Source organism: Meriones unguiculatus, chromosome 16 (genome assembly GCF_030254825.1).
Source record: "Meriones unguiculatus strain TT.TT164.6M chromosome 16, Bangor_MerUng_6.1, whole genome shotgun sequence".
Taxonomy (NCBI): Eukaryota; Metazoa; Chordata; class Mammalia; order Rodentia; family Muridae; genus Meriones; species Meriones unguiculatus.
In genome coordinates, this window is record NC_083363.1 from 11,994,326 (window position 1) to 12,017,970 (window position 23,645).

Sequence of the window (23,645 nt, forward strand, 5' to 3'; positions counted from 1 at the left end):
TGAGACCCTGTGGATTGTCTGGAACAAACTGGTTGGCTGTGAAACTGTGGGCACACAGGCAATGATGAAGCTTTGAGATGAACTAAGCAGGTTGCATGTATGTATCTGTGCATCCATACAAATGTGTGTGTGTATACAGATGCATGTGTGTATGCTCATATGCATGTATGTGTGTGTAGTGAACATGGAGGAAGAGCCTATATCATCTTGAGAGGGGGAAATAGGACAAAGTGGAAAACAGTTCCCTGGTAGGGGCTGGAGGGAGGAAAGAGAAGAGGGAAAGGTATGTCTTTCTATTTTGATATATATATATAGCAAATGTGGCATTATTTGACCTCAAGAAGAAACAGATATGATGCCAAGCTTTTTGCCACTCTGAGGATGCCTTTAGTGAAGCATGGGAAGAATTATTTGGTAGTTACAAGAAAGCTTTTGTTAGTAATTTGCCAATGAACCCATGTTCACTGAGAAAGTCTTCCATTTGTAGTACAGCCAAAGGCAGATTAACCAAGAATAATACAAGATGTAAGCTTGCCTACAATGTCTCCTCTACAATGTACTTTCGCCTTTTAATCGAAATGAAATTTTATATGCATGCATTTGCACAGCATCATTTTTGAAGTGTATACGCACTGTAGAGAGATTAAATCTAGCTAGTTGACACATGTGGTAGCTCACAGGTATATAATTTCATGGTGAAAATAATTAACACTGACTTCCTGTCATTTTTTGGAACTATAGACAGCATGCTACATGTAGGTTATAATATATATATACACTCCTAAATGGGATTATTACAGAGAGAAAACGCCTTAGCATTGGTCTGGGATATTTTTAATTTTTCATGAACGCAGAACAGCAGCATGTATACGTAAATGGGAATAGATGAGAATAAAGCTGCTGCAAAGCTGAAGGCAACAGGTGCACATGCAAATACATGCAAAGTAATGTTAAGCAGAAGGGACTAAACTGGAGACAACACAAGACCCGACTTCAAGACATGCCCCAAACCATACTAAACAAGCAACATGACACTAACATAAGGCCAACATATTAACTTAGGCCAACACATAAACCAGTTTCAAATCCATAAGTGTTGGAACACTGGATGTCTTAATGTGTGTATGTATGTGTGTGTGTAAGAGTAAAATCAGATACTTCCTCTACAAAATACAAACCAAAGTTTTAGATGTAAGACCTAGAATGATGGATCCACTGACCCTTGCTTCCTTATATAGATCCTCTGAAACTCAACATTCTTCCTACAAATGATAAAACTGGCCTGACATATTTAGTAGGGATGGTTTGACTCTAAAGTTCAATTGCCTGTTAAAAATCACATGCATCAATCCATTTGCTGATTCAATGAGGTGTCATGTTATTTCTTTCCTGATTCATATAAGACAAGAAAATTCAAACAAGATAAAAAAAAACTTAAATGAATGTTCATAAGCTTAAGAACAGAAGACAAGGAAGACAGAAGGAAGACTTACTCTTCTAAAATTCACTTTCAGTTGGAGACATCAAGGTACGTACTTCAGAGTAAATTAATAGCGGAAACAGGCTCACAGAGAGTCCCCTAACCCATACTGGACCACTTCAGAGTAATGAGAACCTAACTGAATTGTGAAAAAGGCTAGGCCCATCACATATTCACTAGGAAAAACACTCAATATTTAGTCTTTATTTCTAATAAGTAAGTCTTATTAGACCATAGATTAAAATGTATGTTATAAGCTAACACATAGGAGGAATATAGGATAGTATTCCCACAACATTGTAACCACAAATGGCTTATTCGATGGGCCACATGCCACATAAGTCATTAAAAAACACATTGGGGTAGTTTTAAAATAACAACTTGTGAAAATCCAAGTCACAAATTGGTGGCGACAGTTGCAATACATGTATTCAAAAAGAATTCATGTCGAGGGTATATTAAAGTTCTTATAATTCAATAGAGAATGACAGACCCTAGGATGGGATAGTTATCAAAAGTGTGATAACATTCATTAAATATTCAAAATATCTCTTTTCAACTAGCAACAGGAAATATTTATTAAGATTGTGAATAAAACATTACCAGCTTGACTAAAATTAGAAATCACGAAAATACCAATTTTCTCCAGAAGGTGGAGCACACTGAATGCTGTTGTTCTGCAGTAGAAACTAATTTTCCTAGTCACTTTGAAAATATTTCCTTGGGAAAATTTATGCATATCCTATAACCTGAAATCTCCTCTTTAAATTAGTCTTCAGTTACCAAACAAGAATATACACATTTGTACCCTCATGCCAAGTCTAAGAGCATAGGCAGATAAGATAAATAATTGAATGTCCATCAAGAATCAAGGGCTGGAGATACAGCACAGTGCTAGAATAGCTGCTTATAACACAAATGCCCTTCTTGAATCCAAAGGACTGCAACGAGTCAACTAAGTATGAGGCGAAAAACATCCATCGGATTGCGCAGTGTTGCTGCCGGATCAGTGCAGATGGACCCGCAACAAAATGATGAGACGGAATGCTCTAACATAAAAGGAATGTGCCATGTACAACTCAGTTCATACTAACAAAACTAGCAAAAACAAATGGTGGGTAAAGATATTAGACTACCATTTGTAAGAGTGCTCCATCCCTAGAGAGGGGATGGCATGGCAGAGCTGGCCCTGCCCCTTTCGTGGCCCTTAATTTAGATTAACACTCAAAACTTGACTTTGGAAACATCTCTAAATTAAACAATATAATTAATTGATTTATGTCGTCTGTGTTATAGTTCCAAAGTATGGTTTACTATAAAGCCTTAATCATTTAGTATCAGTATAAACACCAAAATGATTACATATGAAATGATACGGGGTTTCGGATTTGCTTCAAAGTAGCATTTCTTAATGAGGAATACAATGAAACAAGTCTTTGGGTGCTGATGGCTGAGGCTGGAGAATTGGTACTGACTATTGTCCACAAGAAGAAATTAGTAAGGAGTTGAACAGAAAACAAATAACTGTTAGTGAAAATATTTTTTGCTTAACACGTCCTTCTTCCATGCTCGCATCAATTCAACTTTCCTTCTAGGCTCCCTGACATCAAGATGAAAGATTGAAAATCAAGTGTATGTAAAATATTCATCAGAGTGTGTGTCATAGTGAATTCTGGGATTTTGTATTCCTGGTATCGTGGTAGCATTGGCATTTTCTTTCATGGTGTCTCTCAAAATCTGTCAGTGCAGTTGGTCTCAATTTTGCCACCAAACCGTGTTACAGAAACAGTGACTTTAAAGAACTTTTCAAAACAGGTGCCTCGTTTCAGCAGATTACAACAGAGACTGCAAAAAGCAATTTTGATACAAATATACAATTTACTCACAAGGGTAGAACACGCTGGAAGTGTCCACTTGCTATAAAACAAATGCAAAAAGCAGAAGGAAAAAAAATCAATAACACTAAGTTAATAAAAATGCCACTTCAGAACTCCAAAACACAGAAATGATTCTAAGAAAAAAAGGAGCCCCGTGTAACCTAAGCAGTGAATTGATGTCACAGTGGGAATTATATGTAAGAACATTCTATTAAAACAGCCCAGTTTTGGATTACTGAAACTGGTAAAGAGTCCTCAAACTGAGCAAGACAGCCCTGTCCCGTGGTTAAATACCAGGCATTACTGTTCAGTATCCTGTCCTAAGCATTTATTTTTTATTTGCTAGATTTTCTTCACAATACAATTGTAAAGACTGTCTAAGATCAGCAGCATCTTGAAATAAATATATAGTACATGCATATACATATTTATATATTTACATATTTACATATTTACATATTTACATATTTATATATCTTCCCAAAATTGACAGGTAACAATTGTACCGTGGTTTGAGTGTGAAAAGTGCTCATATGTCCATGTTTTGGTGTTGGCTAATGGCGCTTTTTGGTACCACTGTGGAACATTTAGGAAGTGGACCCTCTGGAGAAAAAGTGTAACACTGGGGTCTGGCTTCTCCCTTGTTTCTGAGAGATGCAATGTGATCAGGGAGCCTCCTGTGTCTGCAACCATGCCTCTCCTCTCCCGCTTGCTTACACATTTCCGAAGACTGGGGAGCTCTGAAATGTAGTGCCTCTTAATGACAAGACATGCTACCCAATGCGGAGGGTGCTTCCGTTCTCACTAAGAACATCATCAACTTGTCTGAGTCATGGCATCAGACAGACACTGCATGGCGATTCATCTCAAGAAAATCTGCTCAGCAGAAGACGAAATGCTGCGCACATCAGTGTTGCCCTGGCCAAGTCAGGGATGACCCGTGTCTAATAAGGCCCCCCCATCTTATGATTAAGCGCTTGCATCTGGGTAACAGGGATGCATGGATCTGAAACATTTGTTAGAATTTCTTTTAACACTTCCTGGCCACAGAGTGGCCAGATACTTGGCTAAATACTATTCTGTATGTGTATGTGAGCGTTTTATTTTAGTGGGATTATCATTTGGACAGTGGAGTAATCACATGTATCAGTTATCCTGCTTGGCGTGATGGGCTTCTGCCAAGCCACAGAAGCCATGAATAAAAAAATGGCACGAGGGAGGGGGAAGTACTTGCTTGTTCTGCTTGTCGCTGAGCTAGGGCACGACTTCTTCTGCTTCATATGTAGACAGGGGTTAGGGTGGTTTCCTGTGTGCAGAACATACATGCAGACTCTGTTTCCCTTTTCAGGATAGACTGACATGCTATGAGCTTAGTGGGCTTCATATGTTCATCTTTCCCTTCAGTAATATAAATGGATGTATGTATTTATGAAACTTTTGACAAATGATCATGAATGATAGAAATTACCATTTGCTATATGTTCAGCTATAAAATATATATAGCACAACCTTTATTGCTGTACATTTGCTATATCATAAGGATCTATATCACCTTTTATTTATTAGAGGGGATGGTTGTCAGACCAATCTTCCTCAATATAACGAAAAAGAAGTGAAAAGTTCCCATAGTCTAGATATGAACGAAGAACAAAGCAACTAAAAGTAATAAGGCTCATAAATGGGGATGTTGGGGATGCTGGGTTAAAAAATACTAAGGCCAATGGTGGGAACTAGAAAATCTCATCCTGAGTGAGGTATCCTAGAAGCAGAAAGACACACATGGTATATACTCACTTGTAAGTGGATATTAGACCTATAATATAGGATAAACATACTAAAACCTGTACACCCAAAGAAGCTAAACAAGAAGGAGGACCCTGGGTAAGATGATCAACCCTCACTCAGAAAGGCAAATGGGATAGACATTGGAAGAGGGAGTGAACAGGGAACAGGACAGGAGCTTACCACAGAGGGCCTCTGAAAGACTCTGTTCAGCAGTGTATCAGAGTAGATGCTGAGACTCATAATCAAACTTTGGGCAGAGTGCAGGGAATCTTATGAAAGAAGGGGAAGATAGAAAGACTTGGAGGGAACTTGGTGCTCCACAAGGGGAATAACAGAACCAAAAAATCTGGGTGGGTCCAAGAGTCTTTCTGAGACTGATACTTCAACCAAGCACCATGCATGGAGATAACCTAGAACTCCTGCACAGATGTAGCCCATGGCAGATCAGTATCCAAGTGGGGACCCTAGTAAGGGGAACAGGGACTCTCCCTGACATGAAACCAGTGGCTGACTCTTTGATCACCTAAGAGTGGGGACTAGCCCTACCAGGCCACAGAGGAAGACAATGCAGCCAGTCCTAATGAGACCTGATAGGCTAGAGTCAGATGGAAGGAGAAAAGGACCTCTCCTATCAGTGGACTGGGGGAAGGACATGGGAGAAGAGGGAGGGAAGGTGGGGTTAAAGGAAGGCGGGTGGGATTGGGAAGGGAGGAGGGAGGGGCTACAGCTGGGATACAAAGTGAATAAATTGTAATAAATAAAAAAATAAATAAATTGTAAAAATACTAAGGATGTGTAAATAATTAGACTCCAGGTAATAATGGTGGGTACGTGTTTTAGTTGTTAATGATGAGCCATGCAGATCTTAGGAGTCACTAATACAGGAACTGCATAGGGATGTACGAAGACTTTACAACTCTTTAAAAATAGCATTTATGTATAAACTGTTCTTATAAAAATATGGGAATAAAGCATTTTCATTGGAACAAAGTTTAATATTACCATATTAGTAGAAAATTATACTTCCTCAAATAATAAAGCTTTAAGATAATTTAATTTTAGAAAGATCGTACACAGCAACCCACAACTCTTTATCATTAAGCTGAACAAGCTGTCTTTGAAAGTGAGAGAAAGGAAGTAAAAGAAAGAAGAGAAATATTTCTAGACTCTGTGTGTATGTGTTTGTGTATATGTGTGTGTGTGTGTGTGTGTGTGTGTGTGTGTGTGGTTTAACCAACTTCAGTAGCTGGTTCCTGCAGATGGATAGAATCATTAAAACATTTTAACTATTATTCTAGCACCTAACTCTAACTGACGTGGCTATGACTATGACTCACCACAAAATATAAACTTACTTAAAACACTATGAAAATAATTGTGTAATTATTTTTGTGGTTTGGTTGCGTGGTTCTCCAATGTCAAATTGCTACATGACAAGGTGTCACAATGCCTCATGCTAGGATTGTATATATTCCCACACCCTGTTGGCTGCGTGTTAGACACCCTTTGTGATCTAAGGCAGTTCTTACTCATCCAAGGTGGCTTGAGGAAGCCAAAATGTTAAAGATTTTCCAAAAAGGGCTTAAAAAAGCAGCTCAAGGATTTTAGAGCCTCTTTAAGAAGTGTATCATATGAATTCAATAACAATTAGCAATTAAAGGAGCCACAAATTTGAAAGAGAGCAGGGAGGGGGATATGGCAGGCTTTGGAAGCGAAAAAAGAGAATGGAGGATGTTTAATTGTACTATAATATTTAAAAAAAATAAAAAGAAGACAGGGATGGGGGAAAGAAGGAATATCACACAAACACTGATGTAGGAGCTAGTGTCAAAGTATGTGATCAGTCATAACAACAGGAGCAATCATAGCTGCATGTAAGGTTCAACAAGACATCCAACTGAGCAAATGCACGTCCCAGTTCAAAGATGAAAAGCTGACAATCAAATTCCAAGGACTATGCACTGCTCATCTTGATGGCTATTTCATTACTGTAGAGTCCTCCTCCTGATAGTATGACATTCTATAGAAAAGGCTATTAAAATTGTAAAACACGTAATTACACACATAACTCTTGTGTCTGTTAAACTGATTCTTATAGCCAGCTCCTTGATACTGTGCTATCATCTCCCAATAATCTACTCTGTACCCTACAGTCAACTTATCATGAATAATTCACTTTGGTTGCCACAATGACGCATTAAAGGGAGAATCCTGGTTATTAACCTGGTAAAGTTGGAAAAGAATGAAAAAAGTGTGTTCATTTTTAAGTGAAAAGCTACATAGAATGAATATCTGCAAACACAGTGGTATAAATTATACATGTCTTGGTATTAAATTGGTTTCAACTGTTTTCATCCTATTTGATTATTATGCTGTGCTAACCAGTTTTCTTTGGTTAAGAAATAGTATTATTAGGAATATAATTAAAAGTTTTGGGGATCTAGAATATTCTAAAATGAATATGGTAGTAATAAAGTAAAATAATAATTTTATAGTAAAGTTTTGCGGTGAGACATTCGTACATACTTAACTTTGATAACTGCAGCTTGGGAATTGTGTTTGTGTGAAAGTGGAAAATTCTGGATGTAGGAGAGTTTTCTGCATTCACCCCCTAACCATTAGTGGGATTCACTGTCTGGTCCCTGCTTCCTAAATTTCAGTAACCACCTCAAAGTGCTTCATTCACTTTTCTAATGAAATGACCCAAGTCTCTTTGAGAGTAACCTGCTTTCTATGTTTACAGTCAGGAAGCATTTCTCCTAAAACTGGAGCCAATGTCATGACTATTCCAACCACTCTTTTCTTATAATAATTTAGTTAGGAATATTAAGTAGGTCATTTCACAGGAAAAAAAATTAAAAGTTGTTTGCTACCAGTGAACTTCAGTGTCAATAATTGGTAGAATTATCCTGCTATTACAAATATATCATTCCTCTCAGTATAAGAAGAGGTGAGGCTGCTAAAATGGTAAGCCGTCTACAGCAGTTCTAGTTGAAAATATTAGGAAGTAATATTCAAAATTGCTCTGCTGGTCTTTTAAGGTGTTAACTAAGGCATAATTTGTGGTGCATTTGTGATGTCAACATTTGCAGTAAAATTTGTTTACTCAGGAAACCTGAGGTTACTTTAGCATCTCATATTGACTTTAAATTGTAAGTGGCATTTGAGATGTAGAGTTATGGAGCAGCCTTTAAAGTTTTATGTTATCAAGAACAGAAAGCAATAGAAACTGATCAAACACAAATTTTTAAGTTGGGTGTGAACCTCCTTTGGTAGTGTGTATTGAGTTTCACAGTGCATGTATGGGAAATTTCCACAGAGAAGACAGACATTTGGGCAAAGGGGAGTCCTATCAATGTTGCCTGTTCAATAAGATCTCAGGTTTTTTTTTTTTTCATTTTTATTTTTCCTTTTTTTATTTATTATTTATTTATTACAATTTATTCACATTGTATTCCTGTAGCCTCATCCCTAGTCCCCTCCCATTCCCACCCTCCCCCCATCTTCTCCATCCATGCCTGCCCCAAGTCCACTGAAAGGGGAGGTCGACCTTCCCTTCCATCTGACCCTAGCCTATCAAGTCTCATCAAGACTGGCTGCATTGTCTTCCTTTGTGGCGTGTAAGGCTGCCCTCCCTCAGTGAGAAGTGATAAAATAACCAGCCACTGAATTCTTGTTAGAGACAGCCCTGGTTTCCCTTACTAGGGAACCCACTTGGAAACTGAGCTACCATGGGCTGTATCTGAGCAGAGGTCCTATGTTATCTCTATTCATGGTCCTTAGATGGAATATAAGTCTCAGAAAACACCTCTAGGCCCAGGTTTTTTAGCTCTGTTGGTCTCTTTGTGTATCTCCACTAAGAGATCTCAGGTACTTTAGGACATGAGAAGTAAAGTTATTACTCTCCAGTGGCATAAAAGCTCTAAAATGAGTAAATGCACAGTCAGCACAATCACACCATTCCTGATGATTGCCCAGTATAAAAAAATGTCTGTTTTGTTATCATTGTTGATCATAATCATGCAACACATTTGTTTCTGTAAAACTTTGTCATGAATGAACACCTTTCCAAATATTACAAAGAAGAGCCCTTCCAATTGTACACTTTCTGGTTAGAAATCATACAAGACATATTCTAAAATCTGTGTTTTTATTCATTTCTGTTCTCAACTCAGTGTGTGTATTTCTTTAATCTGATGGTGTAATCTGAGAGTATAATTCCATTTTTTATATAAAGAATTTTGAGCACATAGCATGAAACAAAACTACATTTTAAAATGAAAATGCAATGAATTATAAACTACCTTATCATTATTGAATACCAGGAATGGGTGCAATTGTAGCTCCTACGTAAAGTCTATATCAGACTTGCTACACAAACTTTTGGTAGATGTATTACTGATCTATTTAAGTATAAATAAAAAGAACTATTGGTTCCTAGATGACCCACCTTCCTAATTAGTTTTATAGACATCAAGAACATCTCCAAAGCATTTGGACAAATGGCATTCAAAATCAACAGTGTATAAACATTTCGGTGTTTCCATAACCGCATTGAAATTTGTGATTGTATTTACTGTTGCAGGATTTTTGATCACACTGTGAACCCTGAAATTGTCTTGTTTCCTGGAAAAAACTCTTTCTATTGTGGTGTGTCTCATCTCTGGAATAAATCTTTAAACCAAGAGCTTTCTGCTTAAGTATGATGAGCAGGATTAAATAAAGTCAACCAAAGGTTAAGAGGCGGAGCAAGCAATCAGTTGACAGGGAGTAAATATAGGGAAAAAACTACAAAGAGTTAAGAGGAAGTCAGGAGGATGGATAGAGAGATGCACAGAAAGTAGAGGGGAGGGACAATTAAGTTTGAGGGGTTCTGAGACAACAGGGAGAAAGCGAATTCCTTTTTTTTCTCCCCCCACCACCAAGGGACTGAGGAGGAAGGTCAGCTGGGCATTTTTTCTGCCTCTTGGAGCTAGCAGGCTTTCACCCTGGCATCTGGCTTCTGAGCCTTTATTGGTAAAAATCTAATGATTGAAATTTTACTAAAACCAGCAATTTACCTTTAAGTTAAAAGAATGATCATAATCTAATTAGAAAATAATGCAACTGAAATTCCATTTCAGTAAGCACTATGGTTAGTAGCTCCCAGTTAATAAACTCCCAAATAAAACGTCACACAGTTGGCTTAAGGTACCAAGTCACTCTTGCCTAGATGAAGTCTATGCATCTCAGAGAACTTCTATACACTTGTAATGGCCATTCCAAAGCCATGAAGCTTTTTTATGGACATACCGTTTCCTAAAAGTTCCTTATCCATTTGTGGTTGGATTACAAAAATACTTTCAAAACAGTAAACTTTTCTCAAATAAACTTGGTAAATTCACTTTACTAATAATTCATGTACAGCTCTGTTCATTTTCTGAACCCTCTGCACATTTAGTGTGAATAGTGACTTATTTGTAAGTATATGGCGAGTTTGTCTTCTGTTTTCATTGTTTCAAGCTCAAATGTAAGGTGTTTATGATGTATTTTGTATGAATTCAGTCATTTGGGATGTGTTTATAGATCTATAGATACCAGCATTTGCTAAAATCTTTATATCCTTAAAAATTGTGAGTCCTGTGCTTGCTAAATAAAATACTTTTTATGAATCTACTGGAGTAATTTTGCTAAGTTCTTTGCCTAAATCTTCTATTTCTTTATGCGTTGCTTTCCCATCTTTTTAATCCATTACAAAGAAAATTTACAAACTCATTTCCATATTTTCTTTAACAAAATATAACAAATTTACTGTCTTAAATAGAATTTGTTATGCTAGCTAGGCTGACGGCTTACACAAAGCTGAAAGCCTGAAATGCTTACAAAAAGCTGAAAGCTGAAATGCACAATTTCAAGCTTTTTTCCAAAGACTCTGGGAAAGAATACACTCCTAAACACAGCTTCGCCTCAATTAGTTGGTTAATTTTGCCCTGGACTGAGGAAGGGGATTCCTTAGTTCTCCCTGCTTGGGTTTCTAATCCGTAATTAGACTGTATCTCCACTGGAGCTTCTGATATGTCAATATCTGCAGGGTGAATCAAGATTTTTATTTCCTCTCTTTCCTCCCTCCTTCCTTCCTCCATTTTCTTTCTTTCTTTCTTTCTTTCTTTCTTTCTTTCTTTCTTTCTTTCTTTCTTTCTTTCTTTCTTTCTTTCTTTCTTTTTCTTTCCTTCTTTTTCTTTCCTTCTTTTCTTTCTCTTTCCTTCTTCCCTTCCTTTGTTCATTCTTTCTTTTGTTTTTTCATTTTTGGTTTCTCTGTGTAGCCCTGGCTTTCCTGGAACTTCCTCTGTAGACCACTCTGGCCTCAAACTCAGTGATCTGCTTGCCTTTACCTCCTGAGGGCTGAGATTAAAGGTGTGTGCCACCTCTGCCTGGCATTCCATTTTTTCTTAATCTCTCTCCCCTCGTTTCTCTTCTGTCTTCTTCCTCTACCTTTTACTGACTCCAGACAGAAGCACTTCTTGTCTTACCTAAATATAAGTGCACATACATATTTGGAGTCCAAAGTAGCAAGTTTTTGTGTATAATATATATATGAATATTTGTATATATGTGTGTGTGTGTGTGTGCAAAGTTTAATGCTCAGACCATGGTAATTAGACCCACTGTCTATTTAAGAACTTGCCACTTCCTTGAGGAAGGAAACTTTGAGGTCTTCTATTTTTTAGTAATAAGTTGTTATGAACTTTTGTCACTTACAGTGTTGACCAACAGAGTACATTTCTAGCTCCTTCCCCCATCCCTCCATCTTTATAGATACAATATTGAGGATTCTAGTCTCCATTTTCATGGATACCAAGTTTTTATCTTCCATTTATAAAGGAAGGGTTCATTGTGTGTTTCTTTCTATGGCTGGCTTATTTATTTTACTCACTACCCCCCCAAACTGTCTATTTGGTTATAAGTTACAGGGCTTCATTATTTATGACTGAATAGTACTGGTCTTGAATGAAATCCATCCACTGTTTTCCCACTCATGCATGGACAAGACATCAATTGACTTCACACCACAGTGGGTTTGTCAGAGTAAACACCGGAGGCTAGGGATCTCTTTGATCCAGTGTTCATTTTTGTTTGTTACAAAACTCAGATCTTCTACAGCTGAATCCTACCATCACTCCTATTTTCACTTGTCTTGGAGGTTTTCCTTGCTGAGTTCCTTGATGGATATCTCATTCCCTCAGATAGTACACCCATTCTCCCTTCCCCACCTCTTGATCACCATGTAATTTTTCATCCTTTTTTATAACAGCCATTATAGTCAATATATAATATCTCACTGTGATTTTTATATAGGTTACTGAGAATTAATAAACCTAACATTTTTTTTACATACTTACTGGTCACTTTTTTACCTTTCTTGGTAAATATCTATTGATACTTTCCCCAAGTTTCAGCATTTTATTGTCATCATAATGATTTGGCATTGAATTTTCTGAGCCCCTCTTAGATTCTGCAACGTAATTTCTTGATAGGTGTTTCCACCCCTTTTTAAATTTAAAATTATTTTCCATATACCATAGCATAATCACAGTTTCTCCTCCCTCACCTCATCCCTCCACACACTGAACGCCACACCCTTTCTTTCTCTCCCTCTTTAGTAAGCAAGCAAACCAGCAAAATTAAAAACAAAAACAAAGAGAAAAAAACCCACAAGAAACACCTAGACACACAAGCAAAATCCCCATAAAAACACAAGTTTGGAAACCATAATATACAAACAAAACTAGATTGTCTTCTTCTGTACTTTTAAAATTCAAGTTTCCATAATCCATATTTTTTAATTTTCTTTTCTTTCATCTATCTATATTTGGCTTCATATTTAAATACTGATACCTACTGGTACAAATTTACTTACTTGTTAAGTGTATATATCTTGATATGCTATTTTGTTTTGTTTTGTTTTGTTTTTCTCGCCTAAGAGTGATTATTTGCTTATACGATATAGGTAACAAATTATATAAAAATTTACATGGTTTGTTATTTCATTTACCTTCTAGGCAATCAAGGCCCACATTCTTTGATAGGTTTATAATTATAACGCTTCTTACTTTATCTCATATATTCACTAGGAAATTATATATATATATATATATATATATAGTCATGAAAATCAACATTTTATTCAATCAATATTCATATTTACTCACATGGATTTATATTTTTCTTATTTTTCCTCACTAGTGTATCTCATTAGGAACAGGACATTTTTTGCATATTTTGTGACTGGAGACAGAGGTGAGCAGTCACCACCCCTAAGGGCACACAGCACACAGGATGGCAAGATGCTAAGACACTAGCATAGAAACACCCTGAAGTGGGCACTAAACTGCTTAGCTGTGGGAAACACAATCACCTTGCACTTCCATGCATGATCTTTCAGTTGCGCAGGAAAACCTAGTTAGGTATGTGTAAGCAGAAAGAAAAAGAATTATACTCATTTCTACAAAGCTGCTCTCTGCAGGCCTCACACCAGCTGTTCAGCTGTGTTTCTGATCACAGCGATGGGTGTTTACAGTTAGCATGACAGCACTCGGTGGGCAGTGGCTACCGAGACACAGAGGAAAGGGATGTTATTTTTATGCGCACGGTCTTTCATAACGTTCCTGCCACTGAATTTGTCCTCAGAGTTTCCCTACAGAGCAAGCTGTTTCGGGTGTCAGTATGTTAGACCAAGGAAATGCTTTTATTTCTTTATTTTTTATTTTTTTTATCAGTTATATTTTATTAACTCTGTATCCCAGCCGTGTCCTGATCCCTCATTCCCTCCCAGTCCCTCCCTCCCTCCCTCATCTCCACCGTGCCCCTTTCCAAGTCCACTGATAGGGGGGACCTCCTCCCCATTCATCTGATCCTGTTTTATCAGGTATCTTCAGGACTGGCTGCAAAGCCCTCCTCTGTGGCCTAACAGGACTGCTCCTCCCTTCGGGGGTGGGGAGGCCAAGGAGCCAGTCATTGAGTTCCTGTTAGAAATAGTCCTTGTTCCCCTCACTTTGGGAAACCAATTGGTTACTGAGCTACCACAGGCTACATCTGAGTGGAGGTTCTAGGTTATATCCATACATGGTCCTTGGTTGAATGTCAGTCTCAGAAAAGACCCTGTGCCCAGATATATTTGGTCCTTGTGGAGCTCCTATCCTTTCCCCATCAGACTAGCTCCCCTTCTTTCTTATGATTCCCTGTACTCTGCCAAAGGTTTGGTCATGAGTCTTTGCTTTGAAAACACTGCTAGTAAGAGTCTTTCAGATGCACTCAGTAGACTCCTGTCATACGTTCAATGCACATCCCATCTGTCTTTCTAAATGAGGATTGATCATCTTACCCCATGTCCGCTCAATTGATTATCTTTTTTAGGTGTATAGATTTCATTATGTTTATCATATCTTATAGGTCTATATAAGTGAGTATATCCCATGTTTGTCTTTCTCCTTCTGGGATATTTCACTCAGAATGATCTTTTCTAGATCCCACCATTTGCCTGCAAATTTCATGATTTCCTCCTTTTTGATTGCTGAGTAGTATTCCATTGTATAAAAATACCACAATTTCTGTACCCATTCCACTGTTGATGGACATCTGGGTTGTTTCCAGGTTCTGGCTATTACAAATAGAGCTGCTATAAACATGGTTGAGCAAGTGTCCTTTTTGTGTACTTGAACAAACTTTGGGTATATACCTAGCAGTGGTATAGCTGGGTCTGGAGGAAGCACTATTCCTATTTGTCTTAGAAAGCGCCAGATAGCTTTCCAGAGTGGTTGTACCAGTTTACATTCCCACCAGCAGTGGAGGAGGGTTCCCCTTTCTCCACAACCTGTCCAGCATGTGTTGTCACTTGAGTTTTTCATCTTGGCCATTCTGATGGGTGTAAGGTGATGCTTTTAGTCTGAGTGTGAAGCTTAGATTCTCTAAACACCTGCCTTACAGTAGAGACAGTCCTGAGTCTGGACTCTCCTGCTTGCCGGTGGTGAGTGTGAAATGTGTATTGTTATTATTTACTAGTCACAGTTTTCATTCCCCAGGTGCAACAGTTTGCACAAAAGCATGAGGGCTTTTCTTTCAGGAACTCTCCAATTTATTCCACACAATTAGAAGCGTCACGTGGCTACACTGACCTGTCATCCTTATGTCTCTGACTCCCAAGGGCTTTGGTATGAGTGCCTCATTTTTTCATTTCAGGAAGCTCAGGTTGATTTTAGAATAACTTTGACATTTCTTTTTGTTTGGAAATCAAAACAAATATCATTATGTTGTGTTTTTTTTTCCCCTCCAGCCCTTCTGATTAACCCTTCCACCCCCTTTACTGTCTCTCACATTCATAGCTTCTGGCCTCCTTTTCTTTACTTGTTGTCTTATCATAAATATATCAATATAGTCTGCCCATTCTATAGAATATCACCTGTATGTTTATGATTTTAAAGCTAAACACCTCCTATGTGATAACCAATTAGGGCCTCATCCATGGGGGAGAGTGTTATCTCTCTTTTGCAGCATTTCTTAGTTGCCTGTAGTTCTTTGTGTAGGGTTGGGGTCCAACAGATTTTTCCCCTTCTGAGTGAGCATGGCAGCTGATACTATCTTTGGTCAGGTGGTCTTCAGAGAGTGTATTGTTGAGATTTCACGGTTTCGACTCCCTGACATTTTCTCAGACATGCAGTTTCACAGCAGATGTCCTGCTCCTCTGGTTCTTACAGTCTTGTTTGCAGCATCCATCTTAGCACTGTGTGATATTTAACTTTTTTTTAAAAAAAATAAATTCCTAAAATGTTACATGCATTTAATGTACTTATTTGTTTGCTATGTGTTAATCCAAAAGCACTTCTGGAGTGAGATATATGCGAGTATATTTTGGGAGGTAAAAAATATGAAAAAAAATATTAAGGTATGGAATATATGTATTTTTAAAGATATTATTGTTGGCAAAGATTTATTTTCTAAACTAGCTTATGCGTGAACTGTAATTTTACTCTACAATTTATTTTTCAAACCAGTCAATATAATAACCTAAAGATAGAGTTATCCAAAATTAGTCGAGTCACTTTAGATACTGCTCAAATCTCAGTCTTCTCATCCTGAGGGAGAACAGGGACTACCAGGGCCTGAAGTAGAAAAACTTTCTCTACTAATCTATGGTTGTGGCTTTGTACCTGTCTTGCGTTGTATTTAAGTGTCAAATAATATCATACCAACAATTTGTTAAATCCTGAGTGACTTTTCAAATGTAGATTTTAAGTGCAAGTAACTATCTACTACATTATACTCTTGGACAGAGAAAAAATTCTTTTACTTTTATGGGTAACATTGTAGATGGAATTTTGTGAACATACGTGCACACGAGTATACACCTATACACACACATGTAGAGAGAGAGTCATGTATGGTATATGCACAAATGCACAAGCACACACATATGTACATACTCACATATATACACACATACACACACATATATGTTTATATATGTAATTTTGGCTCATTAAACCAAGAAGTATCATCACAGAACTACTCAAATAACTGAAAGATGATAATAGGAGAATTTCTCTATTGCTATCGTTGCAAGTGTAAGCAAACCTTTGATTTTAGAAACGCAAACGTAAATCAGAGTCAGCATGTGAAAAGTCAAGATGTGTGGATGTGACCATCAAGTACACACTCTATCCAACTGTCTAAAGAGTCAGTGGCTCAAGCTCACCTCAGCTGTCTGTCACACACAGAGCACTGAAAAACTCTGTACAGGTGATTGGGTTGTTCAAAAAATGGGGTAAAAATGTCCACATGTTCCTCCTTTACATCATTCAGTTATCCAGGTGCTGTGTGAGTTTAGGGCCTAGAGAAGTCAATAATCAATAAATATGGGTGATCTGGGAGAGATCATGATTTCTGGAGAGAAGGTCCTGAGCTAAGCTTTCGAAGACAAAGGATGGAAAGCTCACAGGACAGAACACAAGCCCAGCAAATGCCTGTGGGACTGGAGAACGTCCATTTGAACAAGGTGAGGCACCCTCAGTGGAAACATGAAATGAGATCATTGACAAATGGTGAGGCAGAGAAGGCCTTGAAGAGTCTCTCAAGGAGATGGCTCTTCCCTGATGATAATGTGAAATGATGCAGCCTTTGAGCAGCAGAGTGATGTGAGGAAAATGGCATTTGAGAAGAATTATTCTTCAACAAGACAGCTAAAGGATCAGGGGAGAGTAATCAGGAAATACAGAATGCTTTAAAAAATCAAATTAAGAGCATCTTAAGTTTCAGTAAGAAAAATGACAGAGAAGGAAGAAAATTAATGTGAACTAAAAACAGATTTTTTTGCCTAAGCTAAATCATTGTCTAAGATAATTTGCCTATCATTTTCTATCAATCAAGTTAGCAATCAAATGGGACAAACTCTAATTCATATGTTGTACTTGGGATATTGAAAAAGAAAACATTTTAGATGAACTTCACGCCAGAGGCTTGGGAACTAGTCAGCATTTTTGGTTACTGTATCATTTGATGGCATCATCTCAGAAAGAGAGCTCACCACCAGCAAAAAATATTTTAACTGATTTCAGAGGTGGCTGAAAGTATGAATTTTGTGTTTATATCCAAAGAATACTGATGGCTTCCTATAAAGTGTGTATATATTTTAAAGAAAAAGAAAATTGGAGGTAAGAAGAGGCTCATATCTCGAGTGTAATTTTTTATAGCAACTTAATTTAATTTTGTTTGTGTTTATATTTTTGCATTGGAAGTAATATTATAGTTACTTTGCAAATGTTTTTTAACTTAATGTATAACATCAAGTTAATAGATCAACCATTACTAAAAAAAATCAAAGGTATATTTGGTTAAAGTAAAAAATAAGACAATAAAGACTAATTTTTAATACAAGCAATAATATAACTTTTTATTTTTCTTTTTATCACTTATTACAATTTATTCACTTTGTATCCCAGCTGTGGCTTTCTCCCTCATCTCCTTCCAATCCCACCCTCCTTCGCTCTTCTCTCTCTATGCTTCTTCCCTAGTCCACTGACAGTTAAAGTCCTCTTCCTCTTCCATCTAACCCTAGCTTGTCAGGTCTCATCAGGACTGGTTACTTGTCTTCCTCTGTGGCCTGGCAAGGCTGCTCCTCCCTCAAGGGGAAGTGATCAAAGAGCCAGCCACTGTGTTCAGGCCAGAGAAAGCCCCTGATCCCCTTACTAGGGACCCCACTTGGAGACTGTGTCTATGGGCTACTTCTGAGCCAGGGATTTAGGTCTTCTCCATGCATTGTCCTTGGTTGGGGTATCATTCTCTTCAGGGCCCCCAGTACTCAGTTTCTTTCTAGCTCCCCTTCTTTAATAAGATTCCCTGCACTCTGCCCAAAGTTTGGCTCTGAGTCTCAGCCTCTACTTTGCTCAGTAGAGTCTTTCAGAGGCCCTCTGTGGTAGGCTCCTGTCCTGTTCCCTGTCTTCCCCTGCTGCCGATGTCTATCACAAGTGTCCTTCTGAATGAGGATTGAGCATCCTCCCTAGGGCCTTCCTTGTTGTTAAGCTTCTTTAGGAGTATAGATTTTAGTACGTTTATCCTATATTACATGTCTAATATCCACGTCTGAGTGAGTATATATCATGTGTGTCTTTCTGCTTCTGGGATAGCCCACTCAGGATGATTTTTTTCTAGTTCCCACCATTTGCCTGCAAATTTCATGATTTCCTTGTTTTTAATTGCTGCATAGTATTCCATTGTGTAAATGTACCACAATTTCTGTATCCATTCTTCAGTTGAGGAACATCTGGGTTGTTTCCAGACTCTGGCTATTACTAATAAAGCTGCTATGAACATGATTGAGAAAATGTCCTTGTTGTATACTTGAGAATCTTTTCCATATATGCCTAGGAGTGGTATAGTGGGATCTTGAGGAAGCGCTATTCCTAATTGTCTGAGAAAGCGCCAGATTGGTTTCCAAAGTGGTTGCACACATTTACATTCCCACCAGCAATGGAGAAGGGGTTCCCTTTCTCCACAACCTCTCCAGCATGTGTTATCACTTGAGTTTTTGATCATTGCTATTCTGATGAGTTAAGGTGAAATCCCAAGAATGCTTTGATTTACATTTCCTTGATGAATAAGAACATTGAACATCTTTTTAGGTGTTTCTCTGACATTTGATATTCCTCTATTGAGAATTTTCTGTTTAGCTCTGTACCCCATTTTTTAATTGGATTACTTGGTTTGTTGGTGTTTGACTTCTTAAGTTCTTTATATATTTTGGATATTAGCCCTCTGTCAGGTATCAGGTTGAAGACAATTCTTTACCAATCTGTAGGCTGTTGTTTTGTTCTGATGAGAGTGTCTTTTGCTTTACAGAAGCTTTTCAGTTTCCTGAGATCCCATTTATTGATTGTTGATCTTAGAGCCTGTGCTATTGGTGTTCTGTTCAGGAAGTTGTCTCCCATGCTAATGAGTTCAAGGTTCTTCCCAACTTTTTCTTCTAACAGATTTAGTGTGTCTGCTTTTATCTTGAGGTCTTTGATCCACTTGGACTTTAGTTTTGTGCACATGATAAATATGGATCTATGTGTGTTTTTCTACATGTAGACATCCAGTTGGACCAGCACCATTTGTTGAAGATGCTATCTAGTTTTCATTGTATTGCTTTGGTTTCTTTGTCAAAAATCAAGTATCTGTAGGTGTATGGGTTTATTTCTGGGTCTTCTATTTGATTTCATTGATCCACCATTCTGTTTCTATGCCAGTACCATGCAGTTTTTATTATTATTGATGTGTAATGCAGCTTGAGATAGGGATGGAAATACCACCACAGGATCTGTACAGAATTGTTTTAGCAATTCTAATTTTTTGTTGTTGTTTTTCCATATGAAATTGAGAATTATCTTTCAAGTTTTGTAAAGAATTATGTTGGTATTTTGATGGGAATTGCATTGAATCTGCAGATTGCTTTTGGTAGGATGGCCATTTTCACTATGTTAAACCTACCTATCGGTAAACATGGGAGATCTTTCCATCTTCTAATATCTTCTTCAATTTCTTTCTTCCGAGTTTTTTTTTTTCATACAGGTCTTTCACTTGCTTGGTTAGAGTCACACCATGTTACTTTATGTTATTTGTGGCTATTGTGAGGAGTGTTGTTTCCCTAATTTCTTTCTCAGTCTTTTTGACTTTTGTGTACAGGAGGGCTACTGATTTCTGAGTTAATTTGTATCTAGCCACTTTATGGAAGGCATTTATCAGCTGAAGGATTTCTCAGGTAGAATTTTTGGGGTCACTCAGGTATACTATCACATCATCTGTGAATAGTGATACTTTGAGTTTTTCCTTTTCAATTTGTATTCCCTTGATCTCCGTTAGTTGTCTTATTGCTCTAGCAAGGACTTCAAGTACTAGGTTGAAAAGATATGGAGAGAGTGGGCAGCCTTGCCTTGTCCTTGACTTCAGTGAGATTTATTTAAGTTTCTCTCTGTTTAGCTTGATGTTGTCTATAGGCTTGCTGTATATTGTCTTTACTATGTTAAGGTATATGCCTTGTTTCCTTGATTTCTCCAAAACTTTAAACATGAATGGGTGTTGGATTTTTGTCAAATGTTTTTTTTAACATCTAAGGAGATTATCCTGTGTTTTTTCCCTTCAGTTTGTTTATGTGGTGGATTACATTGATGGATTTCCATATATTGAACTACCCCTGCATACCTGGGATGAAGCCTACTTGCTCATGGTGGATGATATCTTTGATGTGTTCTTGGATCGGTTTGTGAGTATTTTATTGAGTATTTTTGCATCAATGTTCATAAGAGAGATAGGTCTGAAGTTCTTTATTATTGGCTCTTTGTGTGTTTTCGGGATCAAGGTTACTGTGGCCTCATAGATATCATGCAGACACTAAGAGACCATAGATGCCAACCCAGACTGTTATACCCAGCAAAACTTTCACTCAACATAGATGGAGAAAACAAAATATTCCATGGCATAATTACACTTAAACAATATAAACAACACAACCGACCCCTACAGAAGATACTGGTAGGAAATCTCCAACCTAATTAAATCAACTACATGGACATAGATAATAAATAATAACATAGGACATAGATAATCTCACAAAAAAAGAAAATAAGCACACAAGCACACTATCATCACCAACTACACAATAAAAGGAACCAACATTCATTGGTTACTATTATCTATTAATATCAATGGACTCAACTCTCCAATATAAACACAGACTAAGAGAATGGTTACAGAAACAGGACCCAGCATTGTGTTGCATCCAAGTAAATCACCTTTGCAACAATGTCAGACACTACCTCAGAGTAAAGGGCTGGAAAAAAGTTTTTCAAGCCAACAGACCCAGAAAACAAGCTGGAGTAGCTATCCTAGTATCTAATAAAATAGACTTTCATCCAAAATTAATAAAAAAAGATGCAGAGTGACACTTCATTTTCATCAAAGGAAAAAGCCACCATGAGAATATCATAATCCTGAACATCTGTGCCCCAAATATAAGAGCACCTGCATTTGTAAATGAAACATTATTAAAGCTCAAATCACATATCGATCCCAAAACCCTAATAGTGGGAGACTTCAACACTCCACTCTCATCAAGAGACAGATCATCTTGACAGAAGCTATATAAGGAAATAATGACACTTACAGGGATGCTAAATCAAATGGACCTAATAGATGTCTACACAACCTTTCAACCAAACTCAAAAGAGTTTGAGTTCTTCTCAACATCCCATGGAACCTTCTCCAAAATTGACCATATATTTGGACACAAAGCAAACCTCAAAAGATACAAGAAGATTGAAATAATTTCTTGTATGCTATCAAACCACCATGGCCCAAAACTAGACCTTAACAACAACAACAGAAATAACAAAAATCCTACACATGCATGGAAACCAAACAACTCTCTACTCAATGTCAGATGGATCAGGGAAAAAATAAAAAATAAATAAATAAATTAAAGACTTCCTAAAGTTCAATGAAAATGAAGGCACAACTTACCCAAACTTATGGGACACAGTGCTAAGAGGAAATCAGTGCCTCCGGAAAGAAGTTTGAGACATCTCATACAAGCAACTTAATGGCACACCTAAAAGCCCTAGGAAAAAAAGAAGCAGACACAACCAAGAGGAGTAGACACAGTTGGAAACAATCAAACTCAGGGCTGAAATCAATAAATTAGAAACAAAGAAAGCAATTCAAAAAATCAATGAAACCAAGAGCTAGTTCTTTGAGAAAATCAACAAGATAGACAAACCATTAGCCAAACTAACTAAAAGGCAGAGAGAAACTATCCAAATCATCAAAATAAGAAACAAAAGCAGGCAAATAATGACAGACACTGAGGAAATTCAAAGAATCATTAGGTCTTCAAAAGCCTATATGCCACAAAATTTGAAAATCAAAATGAAATGGACAATTTTCTTGATAGATTCCATTTACTAAAGCTAAACCAAGATCAGGTGATTGGATTCAACAGTCCTATATCCCCCAAGGAAATAGAAGCAGTCATCAAAATCTCCCTGCCAAAAAAAGCCCAGGGCCTGATGGTCTCTGCACAGAATTCTACCAGACCTTCAAAAAGAGCTAACACCAGTACTCTTCAAACTATTCCACAAAATAGAAACAGAAGGAATAATGTCACTGTTAAGATATTTCTATAATATCTTCATCACCATTTTCATATGAGAATTTGTATATAAAAATAAAATTAAAAAAAATATGGTTGTGGTTTCTGTTTGAAGCTTCTGGGTACCATATAATTGACTTTTAAAATGTAACAGGCTAGCACTATTTTCAGTTTTCTGAGAAATCACCAGACTGATTTCCAGAGTGGTTATAAAAGTTTGTATTTCCTTCAGCAATAGAAGAGGGTTTACCTTTCTCCATCTCCTCTACAGCATGTGTTGTCACTTGAGTTTTTGATCTTAGCCATACTGATGAGTTTGAGATAGAATCTCAGAGTTGTTTTGATTTGCATTTCCTGGATGACTATGGACAATTATTTTAAGTTTTCCTCCACCATTTGGATATTCCTCTGTTGAGAAGTCTCTGATTACCTCCAAACCCCATATTTAATTGGATTATTTGGTTTGTTGTGTGTTTAATTTCTTGAGTTATTTATCCCAGAACCAAAGAGATATACATGGTATATACTGACTTATAAGTGGATATTATACATATTATGTAAGATAAACATACTAAAATCTACAGATTTAAAGAAGGTAAATGACAAGGAGGACCCTTAGGGAAAATGCTCAACTGTCATTCAGAAGGGAAAACAAGATAGACACCAGAAGCAGTAGAAGAGATGGAACAGGATGGGAGCCTACCACAGATGTCCTCTAAAAGACTCTAACCAGCAGGGATTGAAACAGATGCACGGACTTACAGCTAAACCTTGAACAGAGTTCAGGAAGTCTTATAGAAGAAGAGTGGGGGCATAAAAGGACCCAGAGCCACACAAGGAGACCAACAAA

At 37.4% G+C, this 23,645-nt stretch overlaps 1 protein-coding gene across 4 annotated transcripts in view; it reads right to left on the minus strand.

Annotated features, from left to right (window-relative positions):
- Pcdh15 (protocadherin related 15) overlaps positions 1-23,645 on the minus strand; it is a 1,462,904-nt gene that overhangs the window by 409,450 nt on the left and 1,029,809 nt on the right. The window lies entirely within an intron of this gene.